The sequence below is a fragment of the Protopterus annectens genome, chromosome 6.part0 (genome assembly GCF_019279795.1).
Source record: "Protopterus annectens isolate FY-2018-M chromosome 6.part0, PAN1.0, whole genome shotgun sequence".
NCBI classification, from domain to species: Eukaryota; Metazoa; Chordata; order Ceratodontiformes; family Protopteridae; genus Protopterus; species Protopterus annectens.
This window is the reverse complement of record NC_056737.1, coordinates 1,946,664,966-1,946,686,409: the sequence shown is the minus strand read 5'-3', so window position 1 is coordinate 1,946,686,409 and position 21,444 is coordinate 1,946,664,966. Positions and strand designations below refer to the sequence as shown.

The 21,444-nt window shown below is 40.0% G+C and overlaps 1 protein-coding gene across 2 annotated transcripts in view; it reads left to right on the top strand.

The window, feature by feature from the left end:
- The window catches only part of ITPRID2 (ITPR interacting domain containing 2), a 1,100,178-nt gene extending 1,079,119 nt beyond the window's left edge, over positions 1 to 21,059 (top strand). For both annotated transcript variants that reach the window (XM_044075259.1, XM_044075260.1), the window contains one exon: positions 19,121 to 21,059. The gene's annotated coding sequence lies outside the window, so the exon portion shown is untranslated. The remainder of the gene's footprint in view (positions 1 to 19,120) is intronic.
- Positions 21,060 to 21,444: the final 385 nt, after the last annotated feature.

Genomic DNA, 21,444 nt, shown 5'->3' with positions numbered 1-21,444 from the left:
CATCTCAAAGTCTTCACTGAGGCTACTCTCTCATGTAGTCAAAGGAACAACCCGAGCAGTGGGTTCAGGCGTTTCTGTCAGGAGGCATGCCTGGATGCACTTATGTGATGTTGTAGAGTCTTTCAAGTTGTCATTTGTCATTGCTCCCTTTTATGGCTCTTCTTTGTTTGGCCCAACAGTAAGAGATACCGTATCCAGGTGCGAGAAAGATGGAAAGACCCTATCTGATGTGGGCATACATTTTTCCACTCTTCAGAGATACTCTTCCAGGAATCGGAGAAGTAGTGGAAAGACGTGGTTCAAAAAAATCTCAAGGGCCCTTTCAAGACGCCCATAGAAGTAGTTTCCCTAGGGGCAGTAGGGGAAACTCAAATGGTATATGATCCACTCGAGGCAAAGGAGGCCCACAAAACCAAGAGTCCAGAGATACTTTATTTGGAAGACCCTTTCAGCACTCCTGAAAGGAGGCCTGATTGTCCTTCTCTGGAGGCAATAGCAGTTGACTGTCCCTGCACCAGTGAGCCTGGCTAACAGTACCATCAGATGCATGGGTACAGAGGATCATTTCCAGTGGATACATTATGCCCTTCTCCCTTCCACCTCCCCAGTTCAAAAAATTCCCTGATGTTCCACCGTCATAGGGAACAAGCAGCTGTTCATATACAAAGGCTTCTAGAAGAGAGAGTTATCCAAGAGATCTGCCCAGACCAGAGAGGATCCGGAACTTAGTAAAGGTTCTCTTTAGTGCCAAAAAAAACAGGAGACTAGTTACCAATTTTGGATCTCAGCAAACTAAACAAATCAGTTTGATGCAACAAGTTCTGGATGGTCTCTGTTCAGTCCATTCTTCCGTTTTTGGAAAAGGGCAACTGGATGTGCTCTGTAGACTTTCAGGATGCGTACTACCACATAAAGATGGAGAGGCAATACATAATACATAAGGTGCCTACATTTCCGTCTGGGAGCCAGTCATTATCAGTTCAGAGCTCTGCCCTTTAGTCTCTTGACAGCCCATAGAGTGTTCAAATGCATAACAGTAGTAGTAGCTCCCCTGAGACTGCAAGGGTTCCGGGTGTTTCCATATTTGGATGACCAGCTCATGTCCACTTTGCCCAGGCATCAGCTACTATAAGCAAGAGACAGTGTTTTCCAGATTTTTCCAATCTAGACATAACTGTAAATTAAGAGAAGAAATCCCTTCTAGGACCAATGCAATGTTTAGAATTCATAGGTGCAATTCTCAACACAAATGAAACAATAGCTTCTGTTCCCCCTTCTAGGGTAAATACTATCAGATCCCAAGTCAGGAAGATAATTTGCAATATGAGACTCTCAGCACGACTAGTACTTCAGGCTCTAGGGTCCATGGCGGTGACAGTAACTCTGATTCCACTGGCCAGGTATCACATAAGAATTTTGCAGTGGCTACTTTCAGCTCAGTAGTCCATTCTGCACCAGCCAGTGTCAACCCAGATAAGAATCACCAACCTATGCAAGAGAGACCTCTCATGGTGGTTTCAATCCAATCATGTTCAACAGGGTTGTCCATTTATTCCCCCTCAGGCCATGGCCACAGTGACTATGGACAGTTCCCAGGTGGGGGGGGTCATTTTCTGGGGAATACAATCCAAAGCACCATCGCCCAAAGAGGCCAACTTGCATATCACTGGCCTAGAGATGAGAGCAGTGATTTTAGTGTTGCAGGCTTTTCAGGATGCTCTTCCCTTAGGGAAGATTCCATTTCAAACATGTCATTAGGCTGATGCATCAACAAACAAGGGGGAACCAGATCCTACCCCTTGTATTGAGAAACGCTCAGAGTGTGACAATGGATGATCTCATCCAACCGCTTTCTAGTAGCAACGCACATTTTGGGGAACTCCAGTGTGGTAGCAGACAGATTGAGCAGACATATTCTTATGCCTCACAAGTGGTCCCTCAATTGGATAGTGGTGGAAAGGATATTCCACAAATGGGGCCAGCCTTGCTGCAGTCTTTTTGCCTGTCGCCTATGCAAGAAATACAATGGGTATTTTGTCCTGATCTCCCCACTTGGGGAATCACCAAGAGATGCTCTTCACACTTGGCCCTCCCCCCGGTCTTCTTTATCCCTTTTCCCCAACTCCATTAATCCCGAAATTTCTGCAGAAAGCAAGCAGGTTGAAGAGCAAAGTAATCCTCATTGCACCATATTGGCCTCAACAGATTTGGTTCCCTTTCCTTTGGCCTCACTTAAAACAAGCATGGATTCTGAATTCAACTCCAAACCTCCAGTCTCACACGACCGGTATGATTCATATGCACATTCCAAACCTCAGGCTAACTGGCTTCTCCAATTCCGTTGATAGCCAGGCAAGCTAAACTCTCTTCTCCAGTCTTTCACATACTTTTAGCCTCTCATAAGCCATCTACATGTAAACTGTACTGCAGTAAATGGGGGAGGTTTGTCTGCTGGACACTGCAAAATGATCTGGATCCCTTCTCAACCCCAATACATAGCATCCTTCAGTTTTTAACCCTACTATTTAATGAAAGAGCAGCTTCTGCAACAATCAAGGTATTTACATATTGGTTTTCAAGGTTCTCCAGTTGCTTCACACAAGATCTGTAAAGCCTTTCTGAAAGGAACTCTCTTACTGAAGTCCACTTATAAAGACGCTGCTCCCCCTTGGGACCTTTATTTGGTGCTGCAGGCAGTCATACAACCTCCAGAACACATAACACAAGAAAAACAAACACCCGACAATTAGACGGAAACCAGAATTTTAATAAAAATAATTTCAAACACTATAAGATAGCAATAAAAATAAGCGCTTTTGTCAAAGTTAAAACTTTGTCAGATAAGCTGTCCTTTACATTTAGTCCTATTTAAACTCCCACCCAGAATTACATAATCAACAGCAGCCATTCAAACATTTATCACATCATCACACCCCCACTAAGAACTACCAAAACAAGTTAAGTAACATACCGTAACTATTAGATGCGATGTGAAGTTTTAACTTATGAAAGTGCTGATCATTTTTATTATCTTATTGAGCATTAAGTTTTTATTTTTATTAAAATTCTGGCTTCTGTCTCATTGTTGGGTGTTCTTTCTTGGAAGACTATCATTTTAGTAGACATAACATATGTAAGAAGAATTTCAGAAATTCAAGCCTCATCACAACCACCATATTTGATTTTTCATAAAGAAGGGGTTACGTTACGTATTGACCCATCTTTTTACCTAAAATAGTATCGGACACCAGTATCAACCAATCCATCAGTTTACCAGTATTTTTACTAAATTTTCCAATAAAGGCAAATAGCTGCTACATTTATTAGATGTTTACAGACAATTCAATTTTTACCTTCATAGGACAAAAAATCCAGCCAACTCTTTGTTTCCTTCTCATCAGTAAGATTTGGCAAACCAGTGACCAAAGTAACATTGGCTAGATGGATCACATATTGTATTTCATTAATTTAGAAGAAACGGGGTATTACTTTATCAAAACCGTTGGGAGCCCATTCATCTAGAGTCATGGAGACTTCATCAGTATTTCAAGCTAGAGCGTCTATGGATAATATATGTGCACTCGCAACTTGGGCTACCCCCAATACCTTTGTTACTCATTACAAATTGGACTTGGTCTCCAGGTGGAGAGCATTGTTTGGTTCAGTGGTGCTAAGGAACATCCTCAGGTCCAATTCAGGATGTAGGGTAGCTGGGGACTCTGCCCCACAGGTTGAGGATAGAATGAAAATGGACATTAGATAAAGAAGTTTTGTACTCACCATAACATTCCATTTGTGTTGTCCCATTTTCATTCTCCCTCAGCAACCCACCCTCCAACCCCTGACCTTTGGACTTCTAAAGGAGCTTGAGTAGGTCTATATTGTCACTTCCCTGTGCTGAGCTCCAAAGACGGTCTCACAATCCATATATGTAACCTTATATACCTTATGTTTTCTTATATATAATATTTATTTATAGATATTTCTCTTATTTCTCTATGTGCAGACAAGATCTGACGTAAGTTAGGAGGGCTGCATTATGGGGATAAGGGAGGAGCTTAAGAGATTTTTGGTTGCCACAAGGTATTGCAGTGGCCGAGTCGGATCTGATGATAGGATCCGAACCCACAGGCTGAGGAAGAATGAAAATGGACAACGCAGATAATGTTATGTTGAGCACATAACTTTTTTTTTTTCTATTTCGTTAGTCAAACATCACATGCCTTTCCCCCTCAAGAGTAAAAAAAAGTGAGTAAAAATTTAAGTTTTTTAATGTTACTATCGAGTCTCAGATTTCATAGTGCACTTTGTGGGAAAAAATCTTTTGTAAGTAATTATTTTCATTTTTTTCCAGTTAATATCCTAAAAAGTTTAATGTGAGGGCAGTCAATGTATATGCCTCCAGAATTTGTTAACAAGATTCCCTGTTCATTTAGGAGATGGTTTTTAATAGAATTATTGGCAGACAGTAGTGATTGACAAAGACTTTTGTGTGAAATAACAGGTTTAAAAATATTTTCATCTGTTTTAACTCACGGACATTTTAACAGTAAAAAAAATTCATGCATTATACAGTGTGTATATGTATTCTTTTTTATAACTGTTGTATATGTTATGTATACTGTGCAATTCCTGCCATCTCTTAAACGCTCCTCCTACTAAACATTGTTCCCACAACTTCCATTTATTTATTTGCTCCTTTCCTTTTTTAAAGATCTCACTTCAGTTTCATCCCTTTAACAATATTCCATTACAGTAGGTATAGATTTTGATTTCCAATTTGTAGTAATTACTTTTCTTGGTAGCCAGGACCCGCGGTAGTGGTGCTGCGGTAGCGTTGTCGCCTCACAGCAAGACGTTCGATTCTCAGCTCGAGTGTCTTCTGTGTGGAGGCATGCGTGAATGGGCGTGCCTTCGTTGAAGGTTGTGCATCAGGGCTGGTAACTCTGCATGTAAAAATCCACTACCAAACATTAGCGGACCGGAGTTCACTGTGGCGACCCCTAACCGGGATAAGCCGAAAGACGCAACAACTTTTCTTGGTAGCCAATAGCATTAAATTTAATAAGGCTTTACAGTGTCTAGGCAACTCAGATACTGTTCCCCAGCTGAAAAGAATAATTTCCTCAGTTGCAGCAATTTGCTCCCCCAGTATTTCTGACAGAGTAGTGTAGTTTTATAATGCAGTGGTGCTGCGGTAGCATTGTCACCTCACAGCAAGACGTTGTCCCATTCGATTCTCAGCTAGAGCGTCTTCTGTGTGGAGGCATACGCGAATGGGCGTACCTTCGTTGAAGGTTGTGCATCAGGGCTGGTAACTCGGCATGTAAAAATCCATTACCAGACATTAGCGGACCGGAGTTCCACTGTGGCGACCCCTAACCGGGATAAGCTGAAAGACACAACAACAATCACACTCCCCAAAAAAACATGCCTATAGTTACCTCTCTTTCGTATCACACATCCAGCATTTGATAGCTGTCTGAGAAACAATTCTGTGAAGTCTACTCTAGGTGTAAAAATAACTATGGAGATGTTTCCTAGCAATAATATTAAACCTTCTGGACTTCGTTGCACACTTGGAAAGGTGTACATATGTCCTTCTATTGTTAATTTGTAAGTTGCTTTTCCAGTCTCTTTCCAAATGTTTTATAACCTGATTGATTCTTATCGTTATCATGCAATATTTTTATGCCCTACTAATTATCCCTTTTAACAGCATCTTCTTTTGTAGACTTTACTAAAAACTCTTCTAGAGCTGGTCTTTTACTTAGGACTCCCCTATTCCTTTCTCTTTCCCTGTACTCTGATATCAGTCTCTGGTAGAGGGAAGGTCATCTGTATGGCCTCATTCCATTCTATTGCATTTCCCTACATGTTTATTTGTTCACAATATGTTAGTTCCTTTTTTCTCTAGTAAATTCCATGCCTGACTTGCCTGTTTCTTTTCCTTTACTTGCAATCAGTCATCTTTATTGGCAAAATCTTATTTCTTGACTTGGTTCTTACATACTTTCTGCAACTTTATGAATATAATACTGTGTTACTATTGTTATTTTCATTAAGGATTGCATCCAAAATCTTACTCTCACCTTTGTTCTGTAAATCTGCCCCCCCCCCCCCCCCAATCATTATCCCTTTCCACTTTGATTTATAAACTGCTTGTGTCAGGTATATGAGCCTTAACTACATAGCTCTAAAGTACCCACACAAATCAGATAATCTTAAACCACCTCCATTCCAGGCACCCAAAATTACTGCAGCACAGGTTAAGCCTGCATTGTCCAAGGCCAAGAATACAGCTTCCATGGGACCCGACAATATCACTGGATGGTTTCTACATGAACTACAAAGTGAAATGGCACCACATCTGTGTGCCCTATTTAATCACAGCCTCACCTCAGACTTTGTTTCTACTGAATGGCACACTGCTACATAAAGGGGGAGTGACTACAGACCCTGGGAGTTATCGGCCCATTAGCCTGACGAGTCTGATATGTAAGGCTATGGAACGCATCATCATGGACCTAATTAACAAGGATGTAGGGAATCTCCAAACTCTAGATCCCACGCAATTTGGTTTTGTGAAAGGTAAATCATGCCTGCTCAACCTGGTTGACTTCTTTGAGTCAGTCATCAGAGCTGTGGATGAGGGCAAGGCAAGTTCATACAAGCTAGCTCGATCTGGCCCAGGCCTTTGATACTCTTCCTCACTCAGGAATTATTGATAAACTCGCCAAACTAGGCATCAACCCCTATATCACTAGGTGGGTTGCAAATTGGCTCACAGATAGAACCCACAGTGTGAAAGTAGTGGACTCCACGTCAGACTGCCGACCAGTCAGGAATGGAGTCCCACAGGGATCGGTCCTGGGTCCTCTCCTGCTTGGCATCTAATTCTCAGAAGTCCATGCCAACATGGAGGAACTCTGGCTGACCAAGTTTGCAGACGACTGCAAGCTGGGAGCCATTATTAACTCCCCAAGTGATGTAGACATCCTACAGAAAGGCCTCACTGAGACCAATGACTGGTGTCGAAACCATGGCCTTAAGCTTAATGCCAAAAAATGCGGCTTCATCCTCTTTGGGAAAAACTCAGTTCCCACTAATTACCACATTGATGGGAGCCCACTGAACACTGAAGGCATTATAAGAGATCTGGAGGCACAGGTTGACAGCAACCTCTCCTTTGACCACCACATTGCCACTGTGGTCCAAGTCCTTTTATGTGGCACATCTCATTACTAAGGGTTTTACATCCAGGAAGAAAGAGGTCATCATCTCTCTCTACTCCTCTCTCATTAGGCCAGCCATCAAGTATAATGCCCCATTTGGCAAGTACCTCACTAGACACATGCAACAGCTGGAAAGCCCACAAAAGTACCTCATGAAGAGGATCCTAGGCCTTAAACACATGTCCTACATGGACAGACTCAAAAAAACTGTAGCTATTCTCTCTCTTATCATCTACTAAGAGGTGATCTCTGCTTGACTTACAAAGCCACGTCTGACCCAGCTCTGCTAGAAATGCTACATCTAAAGAAATCCCAATCCCTCCGCACCATACTTTCCAGAGACCTCAACCTCATTACCACAATCAACAGAACATTCTGGAGGGACAAGTTCATAACCCAGAGACTGCCCATGCTCTTGAATAGACTTTCCATATATGTCAAGCAGAGCACCTCACTGGCTGTCTTAAAGAGAAATCTTGATGAGTGGATGGGAAATAGAAAGTTCATCGTGGGGATCACTCCAGTGGCTCCTCTTGATAGAGGCACTGGGAACTAACGTCAGGCAGCATGATGCCAGGGCACTTCTATGGGCTAGGCTTGTAATGGCTCCAGGGCCATTAGCCTAGTACACACCTATGAACCTTGTTCTGCTGTTTGGAACTGGAATGGTTCTGTAGCAACTGCCACTATAAAACCTAAAAAGCCACATCATCAACTTGTGTCTTAATTTATATTTGCCAATGACTTATAAAGACAGTTTTTCATCAAGCAGCTGGAATGAGGAAAGTAGTTCTGAAGGCCTTAAAGGAGGCCAGACATTTGGAACAAATGAGTGGTTGCGTGGGGGGGGGGGCAAGAATGTTAGCATTCCTTGAACAGCCCTGCTTAAAAACTCTTGGGGGTGGGTCGACCATTCCTTGAACAGCCCTGCTTAAAAACTCTTGGGGGTGGGTCGACCTTATTTGAAGAATTTCTGAAACCGCATCCACTGTCTGAAATTTTGATATTTGTCATCTCTTAAAAAATATATATCTTTTAAAAAAAACCTTCAGGGCTTACTGCCAGTGTTTCACATGAAAGCAGACATGTAAAGAGAATTCATAACCAGTTTGACTGAAGCTCTAGTTCTTATTTTCTCAGTTATATCCTTAAATCATATGTATTGTAGAATATAAAGAAACAGAGTATCTTAACAAGACAGGGAAAAGCTGCACCCCTCTCTGGCTTAGTGGGATGCAGCCCTGACTGCATCACAGATGACCAGAGTTTCAAACAGCAGTTCGGGCACCAGTAGAAGCTGGCAGGGGAGGGTGGGAATGAGTGACTGCTGCCTGCTCACCCACTATGGCAGGAGGGAGGAGGCTCAGGCCCACCACATGGATGACACACAGTGGGAGCACTTGGTGCCTACCACATAGAAGTAAAATCTTTCAAGCCACCCTATCATATGGAAGTCATACACTGTGCTGAAAGGCAACCCTCACCTGTCAACTGCAGCAGAACTCGGACAAGCCATCACTGGGGAGAGAGTTTAAATTGGGGGTCAGGGGCTGGCCACCCCATAGGACCTGCAAACCTAGACTGTTTCCCTACCACCCAACTCTTGATGCAAGTAGGTTACCTCATGAGGATTCCTATGCCAGAGTGAATGGGCAGTAATGTAAAAAAAATCCCCTTCATAACCAGATGAAAATGCAGGGAAAGGCCCCCAAAGAAGTAGGATTATTCCTGCATAATTAGCACAAATCTGGGAATGGAGCACAAGTAATATGAGTGGAAAATCCCAGGATCCAAAGAATGCAAAGTTCCATTTGGAACCAAAACAATTCCAGCCCTGCCTGCAGTAACATGACAGCAGTATATTCTGAGGTGACAGGCTGCAAATCTATCTTAACAACGGTGAACAAATTTAAGATCTCACATGTAAAAATGGAAACTTAAGTCATCACATTCAAACTATGACAGAAGCCTTCCTCTGAACTCATCTCAGGAAGAGTACATTATTACAGGCCATGAAATACAGTAGAGTATTAAGGGCAAGACGGACAAGGTAGTAGAAAAAGTGATTTAGAATAAGGAAAGTAGGAAAAAGCCAAAAAGAAAAAGGATTCAGTACAGGAAAGGTGGTCAAAAGTGGGTATTAGGCTTTTAGATGGAAAAGTACATTACAAATCTGTCAACACAGACTAAATTGTACTTGAATTCAAACAGCTAAACTGAGAGCTAAAGCAGGAAAAAAAAAGAAAAATGGGCTAGAGAAGATATGAAGGTCAAAGATGCATCAGGTACTTTAGGTTTGATATGGGAGTGTGGCTTAGGACTCTATAGAAACTAGTGCTGAGCCAGGAGGAGGATAGTGAAGAAAAGGAGGCAGCTAAAGTACAGTTGTGTAAGTAAACTTACCTTAACAGTAGATGTTTTGAGTAATCACTATTGCTGTACTCTTAGCTGTAATGGGTCATATCCTGCCATGGATAAAACAGTCAGCCAGCTTCCAAAGCTTCAGGTCACCTTCCATCTGCCCGGTCAATCAGCTTGTGCTGAGCTGACTAAAAAGACAAGTTCTGGCATGAAGCCCTTCAGAGATTTCATGCCAATAGAGAAGGTTTGGGCATGAAGTCCTTCAGAGCTTTCATTCAAATAGAGGAGATTTGGGCATAAAGCCCTTCAGAGCTTCATGCCAGTAGAGAGAGGGGAGGATGAGCCCTGAAAGGACAATGCTAGAAGCAACAAAATGTAAGTGTCCACACCCCAGTAAAAAGAACACAGCAGAAACAGAGGGGATGGGAGGGAGCAGCTTCTGCAGCAGTGATCTTTTGAACATGTACTGTTAATGGTAAGTTTACTTACACAGCTGTAATATGTTTCGTATTAATCCCTTCTGCAGTACACATGGATATATGCTGCTTCTAGAATACAACCCTTTCCAAAAAGCCACGGTAGAAGCCAATGCCCTGTCGGGAATAGATTTGTTATGGTAAGTATAACAAAAATCAATAGTCTGAGACAACCATCTAGAAGTAGTCTTGTTTCATACAGTTTGTCCCTTCTTAACTTCACATGGTATGATCAACTGATACAAAAATCTGAAAGACTTACTTCTGTCTAAATAGTACCCGAGTTGTCTGTGGACATCCAAGGTATGGAGCATCCTTTCTCCCTCATTTTTAGGTTCAGGAACTGAAATGGAGAGAATAATAGTTTGGCTTAAAGTGAACTCTGGTACCACTTTAGGCATAAAAGAAGGATTAGTTTTCAAAGAAACCCTGTTTCTGTAGAAAATGAAATAGGGTTGACTCATCAGAGTTTGTGTCTGAGATATACCCTTCTTGCAGAGGTCAAAGCAGTCAGTAAAACTGTTTTTTTATGTTAACCTCAAGTCAGCCAGAGTAGCTGGTTCAAATGGAGCAAGTGTAGCTTCTCTTACATAAAATTAAAATTCCAGGTTGGGGGGGGGGGGGGCTTTTTTCTTGGAGAACTGTTATGCAAAATCCCTTTCAAAAACATTTTAACATAAGAATGTATTGAAAGAGGAGTATTTATGGGCAGACATGCTGAAATGGCTGATAAATGAACCTTGATGAAAGGAGTAAGAAAGGCCATATGATAGTAGCTCACACAAGTATTGTAAAACCAGAGAGCAGCTAGCCCTGAGTGGGTACCAGTTGTGTTGCTGGCACCAACTAGAAAACCTTTTACTTTTGCCAATAAAAATGGAATAAACAGATTTACTACTACTTTTGGCAGTGTATGATTTTCTAGTAGCAGGCTTTCTTGCCTCCATTAGTACATACTACACTTCCTCAGTAAACTGGAGCCTAAAGAGGATTAAAACCCTATCACCCAGGCAGTCAGTTGAAGTTGGTTTGAGGTTGAGGTGTAATAAAGACTCTGGCCATTTCCAGGAGAACCACTGTTGCCTAGGCCAGAAGGGATTCACCACAGTGATCTTATGAAATTCTTTCTGAATCTTCAGAATTACTATGTATATGAGTAGAAAGGGTGGAATAGCGTACAGGAACATTCCAGTCCAAGGAGAATAAAAGGCATCTGTCTACCCCTAGCCTTCTGGAGCAAAATCGTGCCATCTGATCCTTCAGAGAGGAGGCAAATAGGTTTTCTTGAGGAACTTCCCAGCGATGGACAAATCTTGGAAGACCCCTGATCTAGTTTCCATTTGTGAGGGTCTGGCCTTGTCTTGCTCAGCTTCTCTGTCAAGTACAGTTTTGCTCTGATGGATTGTAAGATGCCTATAGAGTGAGATTGTGCCGTGAAGCTATATCCCAAGCTTACCATGGCTAGTCTGCAGAAGGGGTACTACCTGGCTCCCCCCTTGCTTGTTGATGTACTACATGGCTGTGGTATTCTCTAATAACTTGAAGATGTCCTGGGAACCAAAGATAAGAGTTGAGTACTGATCAGGGCAAGCATCTCTTTTATATTTGTGCTTGCATCTGTCCTTGGTGTCCCACAGACCTTGCACTTTTATTCCTCTTGAAACTGCTCCCAATGTGAAGTCTAAGGCATCTGTGGTGACTGCTTTGGAACAAGGAAGGAGAAGAGAAGACCCAGATTTAGGAAATGTTGCAGTCTCCACCAAGTGATTTCTCTTCTGAGAAACCCCAGGACTAGGATTTGAAAAGGCAAAGGATGTTGCTGCCTAGACCAAAAAGACTTTGGATAACTTTGTATCTTTCTTCTGTGGAGTCTTTCCAGGGATATCATGAGACTCATATATGCCATAAGACCCCACATCCAGAGGTATTCCCTCAGTGACTGAAGTGTGAGTGGAAAACCTTAGAAATAGATCTAACTATAAATCTATTTTTTCCTGTAGAAGAAAACCTCTTAGACCTGAGATGTCTAACTGACACCTCAGGAACACTGTTTTAAGAAAGACTTTTGAATACTCTGTTGGAATCCCAGCATGTGTAAGAAATCTCTCACTCAAGAAAATTATTCCGCAAAGATAAGCAAGTCATTTAAATACGGAAACGTGGATATTCTGTTGCCTGCAGTGAGCTACAACTGAAGCTAGACATTTTGTGAACACTCTTGGTACAGTGGATTGTCCAAAGGGTGGGTAAGGCAGAGAACTGATAATGTAATCAAGACACAGTAAACCTTAAAAAATGCCTGAAATGTGGATAAATATGTATGTGGTAAGCATCTTTTAAGTCTAGTATTGTCAGGAAACTTGAATGAGGAAGAAAAGGTAACAGTTTGTGAAGTGACATCATTTTGAACTATGGCACTCTCACAAACCGGTTTAAGAAAGATCCAGAAGTGGTCTCCAAGCTTTTCTTTTTTTGGCACTTAAAACATCCATGAGTAAAACCTCTTTTCCCACCTGGACTGATTTCCATCACTTCCTGGGACAGCATGTGAAGGGCAGGTATAAAGATGAGTCTGGTCTGGAGGATGCATAACTAGCCCCTGGAAAGAAGGAATTTCATCCCATTGCCATCTGTAACCTAGTTGAGTGATCTTTAACAACGTATTTGTCTGAAACTGTCTGCCAAAGAGAAAAGTGGAGATTCAGACTTTCTGGAAGACAAAAGGGGGGGGGGGGTACCAGGGTGGGACAGGGATAAATAAGTCTTAAATAGTCATTCTGATTTGTTGAACTGTTCTTGGTTTTGGGAGTTTACGGAATTCTTCTTGGAACCCCACTTGCCATTTCTTCTTAAATGTCTATTTACCTACATGAGAAGACTATTTGTTTCTTACTAAAATTGGATGAGAAGTTAGAGAATCCCTTAAAAAATTTGGAAAAGGAGGACTGAAAATCAGAGATTACCTGTAAGCTTACCCCTTTTCGTCATACTTGTTTCATCTCTTCTCCAGTAGAAGGGCCAAAAACTATTTCTATCCAAAGCACAATTTAAAATCTCATTTTAGCATCATCTGGGAGATTCTGCGAACACAGCTATGCAAACATTCCCAAACAGTACTAGTGGCCATAGCCCTTAAAGTGTCAATGGAGTCATAGACACTCTGTATACAATGTATAGTGACTTGAACAGCAGAAGAAATTAAATTATTTAAAGCAATTTTTTTTTCTCACAAGAAGAAACTGTAGGCAAAACATTCCTTTCACAGTTGGTCAGGGCAGACCTTAGAATATGAGCCTGATGATTCAAAATTATGAAAATCAAAATTCAGAAGGTTACACTTTCTCCACATACATATCAATAATCTCCCTATCCTTTTCAGAGTAGGATTGGAATTAACTAAGTGTTTAGCAACAGAAGGATTAAGTAGATCTATATCTGGTGGATCTGGTTTGGAAAGAGTGTAGAAAAACTTAAAAGGTTGAGGAACTTTATACATCCTGTATACCTTTTTAGGAGCAGCTGTTTGTCGGAAAATTACAGGCAGTAAAACACATCCTGCAAGGCAGACAAGATGGAGAGGAATGGGTGCAAGTTCTTGAAATTCCTTCGGTAACAGCTCATAGTATTTTCTGAGGGACTGAGAAATCTAATTGTTCTCCTACTGAAAGCACTGCATATTCTAGAAATAGTCTCAGAGAAAGAGAAACTCCAACAGAGAGAATCAGAACCTGAGTTCTTCTGCGAGTCTAAATCAGAAATCTGAGGAAAAACCCTGCATCTGTCCCAATACCCTGTCTAGATTCAGAATCTTCAGTCTATTCAGAAAAGGAAGCATCCTTTTTTCTTTTATCAGAAACTACTTTACAAGAAGGATCAGTAGCCTGAATTAAACCCTGAGCCAATCCCAGTAAACTACTCCTAGGAATTTTAAGAAGTAGAAGATGCATGCTGAGTTTTCTGCTTCTTTTTGAGAGGAAAGATGGGGCCAACAGTGTTGGTGGGAGGAGCAACTTCCCTCAACATTTTGACAAAACAGGGAAGTCTTCATGTTCCCTCTCCCAGGATCGACAAGAGTGGCTCTCCCTTGCCCACTGGGGACCCCAACAGACGCAGAGGACATGGCAAACCCCCCAGTCTATAGTGGCTGTAGGTACTACACTAAAGGGATTTGAGATAAGAGGAGTGGTCCGAAATGTAAATAATGGCCATAATACAGTCTCCCACCTGTGCCTGAAGCAAATTGCTAGGTTGCTGTGATGGCAAAGACTGCTTTTTTGGGGCTGGAAGAAGGAACAGCAGTTTGCTCCATGGTCAAGCTGAAAATGTTGCCCTTTCCCAGGGAAAACGTAACAAATGCCAGTAAAATTAGCCTTTAAAAGTCACTTTCCCCCCCCCAGAAGAAACGCAATAAAAGGCACTTTAAAACATTATGGCAGCCCCACAAAGTAAAATAAACACAATTTCTCCACAGAAAAAATAGTTTTCAGTTAACTTAACTTGTAAACTGACAGGAAAAAAAGTTTTTCTGATTAAAAGTGCAGTACAGTCCGTTAAAACACAAATTCCTAGCTTTAGAATTACTTTCCAGAAGAGGAAAATTAAGTGGAATTTTTTTTCCCAAAAAGGGAACTTATCTGCCCAGCAAAGGAACATCACCGTCAATTTTTGATAGCCTCAGAAAAGCATACTGTTCATAGGCAGTAAATCTGTAAAGGGCTTGGTCCCCAGATTTGTGTCTCAGTACAGACCAAGATGCCGGATATTTTGGGTGCATGAAAGTGACCTGAGACTTTGGGACCCAACCTGTTAAATCCTTGGCAGGATATAACCCTTCTAGCTAATACTGCAGCAGTGGATCAGTATGATGAACATATCACATTTTACATGATGATAACATCCGTTCTCCTTAACCTTTTTATACATTTATAGGTGTTTACTAGGCTAACGACCACAAGGGCCTTTTTAAGCCTAGCCGCACATCCCAAATCTCTGGCAAGTTCTGATATCTTTGATAAGTGTAAGCAGGGGCTTGGGAGATGAAACATTTACAAGCAGTGGCCTGGGAGATGCACCATTTACAGGCTGCTTGTGTTCATTAAAAGACATAGGTGCCGAACCAGGGATAAATTTCCTGTTCCCCATCCAGTTATCCAAGTTGCACTTGAATTAGGTTAAGGAGGAACTCTGCAGCACATTGATGGGGAAGCCTGTTCCAGAGACTGGGAAGTCTCTGGGATACATACCTGTCTCTCCAGCAGGTCCTATTTATAACACAGGCAAGGTTTAAGTCTTCAGAACGGGTAATTCTGCAGCTGTTTGTTTTGCTAATATGCAGGAGGTCCATCAGAGTGGGGTCAAACAATGCCCTGTATGCCAGGTGTAGATCTCACTTCAAAAGCCTGTAGGAAACAGAATACAGGGGTAGGGCCTTGAGGAAGTCTTCATAGGACATTTTACTTAATCCCTGTATTATTTTAGTGAGGAATCTCTGTGGACGTTCCAGTTGTTGGATATGCCTGGTGAGGTACATACCAAAGTGGGCACTGTACTCAATGATAGTTCTGATGAATGCCGAAAACAGTGGAACACTGACTTTTTTGCACTTGGATGCCATACCTTTGTTTATAAGTTGTGCAATATAAAATGATTTCCTCACTGCTGTAGACACACGATGGTCAAAGGCTAGATTACGGAGTCACCTCCAAGGGGTGTGTTGTTGATATGATAGTTACCATCCTTTCTGATTGTACCCTCATAATTAGCATGTTCTGTCCTCTTTTTTTCCCCTTGCTTTACCTTCTGTGTTAAGAAGAAATTTGTTTCTACTCAATATCTTCCCTGTATTTGTCCAGCCTTTTCATCTTCATATAAATCCTTGCTTGCAACTTTTATATTTTTCTTTCCTTATTTGCTAAATCAGTTTGTAGCTTTTCTTTATTTCAAGCTACATTATCATTCTATTCTTTATTGACTTGGACACTTCTATATGTCATCCATCCATCCTCAACCCCTTTTCACATTTTGCACATGGGGTTGGGGTGTCACTTCCACAGTGACAATCATCTCGAGCCAAGGTTTACATCTCCAGGTGACTAGCCTTGCTGCTGTAATTAATTCGCACCACTCACTCGCGCATACACCCTCACCTATGGCCAATTTAGTGTGTCCAGCCCACTTACTGCATATCTTTGGAATGTAGGAGGAAACCCATTTGACCACAGGGAAGATATGCAGACACCGCACAGAAGGCACCCCAGTTGAGAAGTGAACTTCTTGGTGTGAGATGACAACGCTAACTGCTGCACCACCGCGGCCACCCTAATACTTCAATATTTCATATTAATAGCTTTTCCCCCACTTTTTCTGCATCTTCCCTTTTCTCCTTGTCTCTCCTTGAATTTCCAAGAGATGGACAAGAAATAAGTAATGTTAATGCACCCCAGTTATATGTGCTTTGCACACTGTCTACCAAAATAGACTGCTGGAGTTTTGTACAGAAGAATTAAGAGCATCAGGCAGGCTGGTGAATTTGTTGGCCCATTTATGATGGGGAAACATTGTGCATTATGCACTAGTTAATAAGCAGAAATTTCCAAATGGTTAAGAAACATTGTTGCCTTTTATAATGAGGAATATATCAAAACGTTAGCATGATAAAGCCTTCATTTTGGGGTTTTGTTCCAGAGTTATGGTACTTTTCTTTCTTTTTTCATTAGTGCTGTCCTCCAGAGTTATGGTACTTTTCAATCGTCTTTCATTAGTGATGACCTCTTGACTGTTTTGGTGTAATGATTCTCTTTTTGTTAGTATATAACAAGCCAGCAGGGAAGGAGCATTTTTTAAAGATAATAGTACAGTAAACAGAAAAACCTCAAATCACTCATGTTGATGCCTTCCACTCTGTCCTAGGTCACTTCTCCTGTAATGCTGAGCTTTTGATCACATTTTTATAAATCATGTTGGAAGCACAGTGAAATGTAATTTGTATTGCAAAACATGAATGCTGATTGAATATTGCAGTTTGAGGAACCATGATAAGGTGCATTAGTAACACAAGTACATTTTCATCTGCACTGAGATGTGCAGCAGTGCAGCTAGCAAAACAAAATTACACCCACCACTTTCTTCTACCTGTTAACTGGAATAGTTAAAAGAGCATCCTTTAAAAAAGATTCCTTCTCTTTATTTCTTGTTTCAAGAGTATAGTACCATTTCTTAGAAAGCATTCATGCTTTATGTTAAAAGGTGATGCATGCAATAAACAGAGTGACAGTGTGTACAGGTGAAGGCAAGGATACACAGTACTTCTCAAACACATGCCCTGGACAATGTTTTCAGACTGAAAAGATACCTTAAAACATTGTCATTCTTTAAAAAAATCATTTTTAAAATATTTGTACTGTTTAATAAATAGTGTCTAATTACTTTTCCAGATGTCATACCTAACAAAATGTCACTGTCACACAAACTGTATTACACTGCTGCTACATTCTGCTGAAATTACAGTAGCAATCACATCTAACCCAACAATCTCAGTAAAACAAAACTTCTACACCTCTCTGCCCAGCTGTTTCAGTGGCTGAGCTAGTGTTCAGACTCTGTCATCTGCTTTATACTTAGGCTATAGTCAATCAAATGTTGGTATATGATGCTTACAAATACATTACACTTGTTCTACAGAACATTTCAGAAACTTTCCCAGATACAAAATCATACCCATGCAGTTTGGGGCATTAAAATGAGAAAAAACACAAAGTAATGCCTTTCTTGAATACAGTGTCATTCTTTATGAATTATGATGTTTCTTTTTTTTTTTTTAACCAATACCATTGTATAATTACCATAAGCCATTTGTGGGTGAGGAAATGGTCTACACATGGCTTTAATTGTTCATTCAGTCAGCCTTCACCCTCATGATGAAAATACACCAGCCATCTGGCCACAGCTTATTTTGCTATAATTGCTTTTATTTCACAGTGTATCTGATCAGATGCTGATGATTTCTCACTGGTCTTGGTTACTGTTTGCTTATGGTTATAGATTGTGCTTGGGAGATGCAGCAAAAAATATTTACAATGTGCTTCCATTGGACTTAATGCATTCTGTGCTCTAGAATTTTAAGAAGGCATCTCAGTCCGTGGGAGGGGCTGACTGCTTTGGTTTCTGGGTGATCGACATTGGCGATACATAAACGTGCAGTAGCAGGAAGACAAAATCTTAGTCCATTGTTCTAGTGAATGCCTCATACACATACCTCTCAACTGTCCCTGATTTTGACTCAAATTTTAACTCTGTCCCTCTTAATCCCTCCTAAAACTATTGACTTTTGGAGGAAAAGTGGGGAATTACACTTAATGAATAATGACAATAATAAAGAGTTATAAACTTCTTTTACTTCAGAAAAAGTGTATTAATTCATATGCTCTGATTCTGTTTCAAGTTAATAGCACTAATATTTTAAAAATGTCCCTGATTTTTTCTTGAGTTGTCTCTGATTCTGTCGAAATGTGTCCCCAATTGGTTGAGAGGTCTGCGTGTCATACAACTCTGCTTTTTCTAGTGCATTAATGTTTTGTAACTGGTTTATGATCAATATGATTAATTATAAACAAGCTGACATGGTTGCAGAATCTGGAAAAGGACAATTATTTGGGGATATTAAGTAGACAAATGTTGAGCTGGCTTTTATGTTCATTTCATCTTTGTATGTCATCAGAGACCATCTTCAGTTTGGGAAACTTTTTTTTATAAGTTCATTTCTGTTTGTGGAGTGCACTAAATAGAAAGCTGTTTAAGAGTCGCAGCTCAGAAGGTTTAGCAGTCTTTTATGTTGAAACTGGAGTTCTTTTTATGTGTAGTGCCATTTGAGTTCATCGCTTAAATTGAAGAAAAATTGCTTGAAGTACTTCTGAAATGCTGAATTAAACAGTTGAGTATAGTGAGCTTATTTTAAACAGTGCCATTTAAAAGAAATAAAAGTTTAATTGTATTTGGAACATGTCTTTTTTAACTGTAGGTATAACAACTTGGCTTTGTTTTTAATTGTAGGTATGATATCCTGGCTTCAAGGCTGCTATTGGAGAAGCTTTACTTGGAACACTGGTCTTTGATTTTGTGCATCTGGTATTGATCTTCATATTCAGGAGTCACTAATGCTGATGTGATCTGCTACTGTAAACAAGTCTAGTTTTCACAGTTCAGTTTATCAGTGTCTTAACAGACGCATCCAGTTTTCAGATGTAATGTTATATACTTTTTTAACAAGTGGGGAGAATGTAATGCATTCATGATGCATTTTTTTCTCCTAGTTTTAAAAATTTAACATTTAAACTTAAGGAGACTTGGGTGTTGTAAATGGTTACATTATGAACCTGTTTAATGGCATTGGTTGTATATTCATTCATTTTAAACTAACAATGTGGGGAAAAGGGACTAATGTTTAATGGTTTAGCCATCATCACTTTAAGAAAGAGCCACATTTAATTTCATTGCTGGCTTCACACTCTAATTTTATACTTCATGGAATGAGTTATGCACTTTGCTAAGCTACGTACATTTGTAAAATACTGAGATGCCTGTGGCAGTTTGTTTTGTCAAATATTTATTTATATGTATGTTAAGCCAAGTGTCTTTCTGTGTCATAATAAGAGATGAAACTTGAACAGGTATTCAGAACTAATACATTTTCTGTGTAATATTCATTCTTGCATCTCGAAGCAATGACCTCTGTGAGGTATTCGCTGTGCAATAACATTTGTAGAACTTGAAATTACCAAAGTTTCTCTTTTTTTATTTTACTGCTGTTCTGTGGTGCCACTTTTTGATGTACAGTCATTTACTTTTGTAAGACTTATAACTTTAAACCAAGTGAAAACTGCTAGGTAGAATTAAGCACATCTGCCTTTGCATCTGTAAAATACATTAGAAATAAATGCAGTAGATAAATATCCACTGTAATTATTTTCATTGAAACTGGTTTTATGTCATTTTGTAATGTATTACTTGTACTTGGAGGATTTACTTAGATATGCACTTTCCTACCTTAGGTCCTCCCATTCTGCTGTGCCACATGGTATTTCTTCTTGCAGTATAGACTGCACCTCCATTAGAGGAGAAAAAACTGAATGCTGTAAAGTCTGCACATCCCCTGCCTAACCTGCAGGGAAAATGTAGATTGTAGACACAGCAAGCATAACAACATTCACCGTATTTGAATGAATGATTGTGTAAGTCAGGGATTTCTGTAATATGTATATATATATATATATATATATATATATATATATATATATATATTTTTTTTTTTTTTTTAATTTCTAACTCCATGGTGTACCTGAGCAGTTTAGTTCGATCTTTCTTCTTGCTTTGCCCTTAATTTGTTCATGCACACAAATTTTGTCTGTGTCTAGGTCAAAGCAATTTGTAGTAGCGCTTAAAGAAGCAAAACATTTTGCTGCATTTATTGAAATCTGTAATTTTGCATACAGAATTGACATTTCTACTGTTGTTACCTAGCTTTGCAACACTTTGCCATGTTTCTGTTAATCTGTGGTAAAATTATTTCCCATTGTCTGTCAAGAGATGATGTCTTTGCATCCTCTTAGTGTAAAGGGTTGTATATTGTTTAAAGTTCTGGCATTGTCTGTCCACTAACATTGTTTGCATTTATTAAAGCAAATCAGAGTATTGGACTTCCTTTTATGATGGACAAAAGAAATATATTAATTTTATGAGTATTATATATGACCAAAGATGTGATGTCATGTTTATACAATAAAAATAAATTGTTTTGGGATGCCACTGGGATTCTCAAGTGCCTTAACGTACAAGCTACTTAATGTTATGATGAGTACTAACCAAATTTAAATATATATTTTACTGTTTCCATTGTATGTGTATAAAAAAGTGTCTGTGGGTGGGTTTTTTGAAATGCATGAAGTATGATTTCACTAATTATTAAGTAAAACAGTAAAGTATTTATTTTGCATATAACTGAGTTGCTTGTCTTTCTTTAATAAAAGGTCATAGGAACTGGAATTACAAGTGAAGGCAGATACCATCTTTATACTTCCTAATCATTACTGAGAGGAGCATAAATGCATTTTGAATGTTGGCTAGGGTGTATGGTTGCAGTTTTGTGTTGTGGCTGTTAGAGTCTAGCTGTACAGAAGAAAACACAATGAACTTTCCCCCAGTTTTTTGCCTGAGGCAAATCGACATTGCACTTTGCTTCTCTAGTCTATAAACAGCTACTTTAAGCCTACTACTTCAGCAGTGTTAAATACATTTTTTTGTGGGGGGGGGGGGTTTAGAAAGGCTTTTACTGTGTGCAAAAGGATTTCAAATCATGGTAAGCCTTTATTTTTCTTAGA